A 5,497-nucleotide genomic window follows, 5' to 3' on the forward strand; every position below is an offset into this window, starting at 1 on the left:
CTTTCTTCCAAACCCAGTGTTTCCTTGGAGTTTTCCTCCTATGACCATAATCTGTCTCTCAGAATGTTGCTGGACAAAGCCCTCTATGTACAGATTCCAATCCGATAGATTTTATTCTGGTTTTTAATATTAATTACGGCTGGATTCTAAAAATAACAAAGCCCTTCATTTGTTAGGTTTTTTTTTAATGTTTTTGTTGTTGTTGTTTATTTGTTTATTTTAGAGACAGAGTCTCATTTTGTCACCCTCAGTAGAGTACCATGGCGTCACAGCTCATAGCAACTTCCAGCTCTTGGGCTCAAGCGATTCTCTTGCCTCAGCCTCCCAAGTAGCTGGGTCCACAGGCGCCCACCACAACGCCCAGCTATTTTTTTGTTGCAGTTTGGCCAAGGCCACACCTGGCTATTTTTTTGTGTCACTTTGGCCAGGGCTGGGCTCGAACTTGCCATCCTTGGTATATGTGCCAGCGCCCTACCCACTGAGCCACAGGTGCCGCCCTCATTTCCAAGGTTTTGAGGTCCTTCCATCCAAACCAAATATTTTTGGCTGAGGTAAGAATGGGTTGGCCACACACTGGTGACATGAACGTTTTACCATGAACTTCTGGGAGTTTATTAAAGAAAACATATCCTACAGCTTTGTTTGGCTGCCTAATAAATAAACAGTATGCTACCCGTATCCTTCCAGACAAGATAGAATGAGTTTTTTGGGAGGTCTGGTTACAATGTAATATTTTTTAAAATAAGCTTTTAAAGGCTCAGCTCCTGTAGCTCAGTGACTAGGGCACCAGCCACATACACGGGAGCTGGTGGGTTCAAATCCAGCCCGGGCCTGCCAAACAATGACAACTAAAACCAAAAACATCTCCGGGTGTTGTGGTGGGCACCTGTAGTCCCAGCTACTTGGGAGGCTGAGGCAAGAGAATGGCTTAAGCCCAGGAGTTGGAGGTTGCTGTGAGCTGTGACTCTCTACCAAGGGTGACAAAGTAAGCTTCTGTCTCAAAAAAAAAGCTTTTAAAATTGAAATAGAACTTACATGCAGAAAAGTACACAAAACCCTAAGTGTGCAGCTCATACCCTAAGTAAACACACGCATATAACCACCCTCCAAACAAGAAATTGCTAACATTCCAGAAGCCCCTCTCAGGCCCCCTCCCAGTCACCATCCCCACCCTCTCCCTGAAGGCAACCACTATAATTTTAATCTTACGACCTCCATAATTTTATATATCTAATGGCCCAGATAATTATCTCTGGAGGTCAGAGTTAATCAGAAGCTGGGAGGATTGTTTCCCCATGAGTCATTCCTCTTCAGAATAGTTTATCGGTGAGGATGCTTGTAGCTGCAAGTAATAGAACCCTCAACTCACATGGCTTAAACAATAAGAAAATTTATGACATGGAAGTCCTACCATAGGGCAAGCGTCAGGGTTAATTGAAGTTTGCAGCTGGAGTCAACAAAAACTCATGTTCTTTCTAACCCTTTCCTTGGTATTTGCCTCATTCTCAGGCTGGTGGCAGGACAGCCTCAGCAGTTCTTTCCTGAAACTTCTCCGGAGGTCCCTCGGCAGAGGTCCTCTCACATTTCATTGGTAAAGACTGGATCTCACATGTGCAACCACAGGGCTGGGATTAGCCCAACTGTCTTAGGCTCATCATCTGGGGTGGGATGGACATTGAGAAGTCCACTCCAAAGCTCCCCACAGGAAGCCATATAATCGAATAGAAAATGTTTGATTTTATTTATAAACATGGTTTATCCTGCTAAGTCGTCGTAAGGGTTATAAACAGTGGAGATCTGTGGCTGAACGTGCTGTTGGAGATTCAAGGTTAGAGGGAAGTAAGGAACTTTCTGTGAGGAAAGAATAAATTGACCGTGGCAAAATAAACACAGCAGCCCTTGCCCTCTCCCTCCTTCTCTCTCCCTGAATGTCAATGATCCTTCCTCTCTGAGCTGCCTGTTTGGGCCCTAAGTCATGAACATATATTTTTTAAGTAGTTGCAGTAGTGTCTGTTACCAGTTACGGTAAGCACGGGGCACACTGCTCCGGGATACGCTGAGGACGCATCCTAGCTCTTTATAAATCACACAGTGGCAGGCAGCACACATGGGGCCTGTGATTAAATGCCTCCCTGTGCGTGAGTCCTGGCTCATCAAAAGACTCCAAGTTCCTTCACTTAACCTTGACAATAACCAATAGCCATTTTGCTCCTCTCTGGATATTCTCTCATGGTCAAATCCCAATCTTTTTATTTTATGACAAAATGGATGATAGGAAAAATAGTAGGTAGGTTTCAAAGACTAGACATAACCCTATATATGTATATCATGTTTTATATATATATGCAATACTTTCATTTTATTTTATTATCAGTATTTTTTGAGACAGAGTCTCACTTTGTAGCCTTCAGTAGGGTGCTCTGGCATCATAGCTCACAGTAACTTCAAACTCTCAGGCTCAAGTCATCCTCTTGCCTGGGACTATAGTCACCCAACACAACAGCTGGCTATTTTTAGTGATAGGGTCTTGTTCTTGCTCAGGCTGGTCTCAAAGAATCCACCTGCCTCTACCTCCCAGAGTGCTAGGTTTACAGGCATGAGCCACCACACATAGCCTATATAGTTTTTAAAATAGGTCTTTAAGGAGCAGTGCCTGTGGCTCAGTGAGTAGGGCACCAGCCCCATATACCAAGGGTAGTGGGTTCAAACCCAGCCCCAGCCAAAATGCAACAAAAAAAATAGTCAGGTGTTGTGGTGGGCGCCTGTAGTCCCAGCTACCTGGGAGGCTGAGGCAAGAGAATGGCCTAAGCCCAAGAGTTGGAGGTTGCTGTGAGCTGTGACACCACGGCACTCTACCCAGGGTGATAAAGTGAGACTCTGTCTCAAAAAAAAAAAATCTTTAAGTAATCATTCATGGTGTAGTAATACACAGCTGATAGTATTTTCAGCACCAAAAAGAAAGGATGACTACAATAACAATTTCAATTAAAGAGTAAAAAATCCACAGGCATTGTGGCGAGCGCCTGTAGTCCCAGCCACTAGGGAGGCTGAGGCAAGAGAATTGCTGAGGCACAAGAGTTTGAGATTGCTGTGAGCTGTGACGTTACAGCACTCTACAGAGGGTGACCTAGTGAGTATCGGTATCCAACAGTCATTCAATATCTTATGGTGTTTAACTTTTCATTCTTGTTAGAATTCCAATTCTTTCTTAAGAATAACAAGGGATGGCTCAGTAGCACAGTGGTTATGGCGCCAGCTGCATACACCGAGGCTGGTGGGTTCCAACCCAGCCCGGGCCAGCTTAAAAAAAAAACCAAACAATGGCAACTGCAACTAAAAAAATAGCCAGGCCTTGTGGCGGGCACCTCTAGGCCCAGCTACTTGGGAGGCTGAGGTAAGAAAATCCCTAAAGTACAAGAGTTTGAGGTTGCTGTGAGCTGTGATGCCACTGCACTCTACCAAGGGCAATATAGTGAGACTCTGTCTCAAAAATAAAAAAATAAAAGAATAACAAGGGAGTCATATACGTTTTATTATTCATTCTTACATCAACTGCAAAAGTATCTTTTCTTTACAATATAATACTACCCTACTTTGCCTTCCTTCCTTTCTTTTTTTTTTTTTGAGACAGAGTCTTACTATACTATGTTGCCCTCAATAGAGTACTATGGCATCATAGCTCACAACAACTTCAAACTCTTGGGCTCAAATTATCCTGTTGCCTCAGCCTCCCATAGCTGAGACTACAGGCACTTGTTACAACTCAGGACTATTTTTAGAAACAGGGTCTTGCTCTAGCTCAGGCTGGTCTTGAACTCCTGAGCACAAGCAAACACCGCCTGCCTCAGCCTCCCAGAGTGCTTAGGATTGCAGGCATGAGCCACTGCACACAGCTGCCTTTTTTTTTTTTTTGAAATGGAGTCTCTGTCACCCTGGGCAGAGTGCCATGGTATCATAGCTCATAGCAACCTCTTGGGCTTGAGCAATCCTCTTGCCTCAGCCTCCAGAGTAGCTGGAACTACAAGTGTGAGCCACTAAGCCCAGCTAGTTATTTTATTTTATTTTATTTTATTTTATTTTATTTTAGTAGAGATGGGGTCTCACTCTTGCTCAGTCTGGTCTTGAACTCTGGAGCTCAAGGGATCCCCCACCTCAGCCTCCTAGAGTGCTAGGATTATAGGCCTGAGCCCCTGCACCCGGCCCCCACTTTGCCTTTTTGAAAGAAGTTGAATATTTCACAATGCCAAGACCCAGTACAGTCAAGGATCCTCTAACAAGGATCCCAAATGTTACGAAGAAGGCTCTGTTTATTTGCTCTACAAAGGTCAGATCAAGATTGTAGAGATCTTAAGAGGAATGCTCTTTTTTTATTCGACCAATGGAAAGGCACACTTTTCACTTCTGTTTTGCCATAACTACCCCCAGCCAAGCAACCCAGTGTATTCTGGGCATCTACTTGATGCAGGTGTTCACAGGATATGGTGACAGAATACAGAATAAGAACCCTGCCCCATCCCTGCCCTCGAAGAAACTCCAGTCCAGCTGGGAAGACTAACACACGAACTAGTCACACCAAAGAATGAAACAGCATGAGTGTGACAGACACTCAGAGACGGGAGCATTCAGCTGAAGCGGATGGGAGTGATTTGAGGTTTCATGGAGAAAGTGAGACTCACGCCAGACATTGAAGTCTGGGTAAGGCTTGGCAAGGCCAACACGGCAATGTGCTGCCCGCCTGCTGCCACACTCCTCATGCCCACAGAAGGCCTTGCTGATAAATGCCAAGATGGCTCTGCTGCCTCCTGAGCTCAGACCCAACATAGTGTGCTTGGGCAGCCCAGACCAAGGCACTGGAACCAGAACTCATGACAAAACCCATCTGGTGGTAGGGATAGCGTGGGCGTGGGCGTTGGATTTCAGCTTGTGGAAAAGAACTCTCCAGAGTACAAGACGTAGGAAGGAGCAAGGTGGGAGCAGAAGATAGTACAAGTTGCTGGCTTAGGATAGGTTGTCTAAATAATAAAATCTGATAGGCATAGCTGGGCACTGTGGCAGGCGCCTATAGTCCCAACTACTTGGGAGGCTGAGGCAAGAGAGGAGGTTGCTATGAGCTGTGACACCATGGCACTCTACCAAGGGCAACATAATGAGACTCTGTCTCAAAAAAAAAAAGAAAAGAAAGGCAGTGCCTGTGGCTCAAAGGAGTAGGGTGCCAGCCCCATAAGCTGGAGGTGGCAGGTTCAAACCTAGCCCTGGCCAAAAAATTAAAAAAAAAAAAAGAAAAGAAAAAATAAAAACAACTACAATTCAGATGAAAAAAAAAAAAAAACAACTTTGTATTTGCTATAAATACAAAAAAGGAGTGCATCAGCTTAAGAAAAGAAATCTTGGCTCAGCGCCTATAGCTCAACCGGCTAAGGCACCAGCCACGTACACCTAAGGTGGCGGGCTCGAATCCCCAGCCTGGACCTGCCAAACAACAATGACGGCTGCAACC

This window comes from Otolemur garnettii, unplaced genomic scaffold, assembly GCF_000181295.1.
Source record: "Otolemur garnettii isolate 467f Iridium unplaced genomic scaffold, OtoGar3 scaffold00047, whole genome shotgun sequence".
NCBI lineage: Eukaryota > Metazoa > Chordata > Mammalia > Primates > Galagidae > Otolemur > Otolemur garnettii.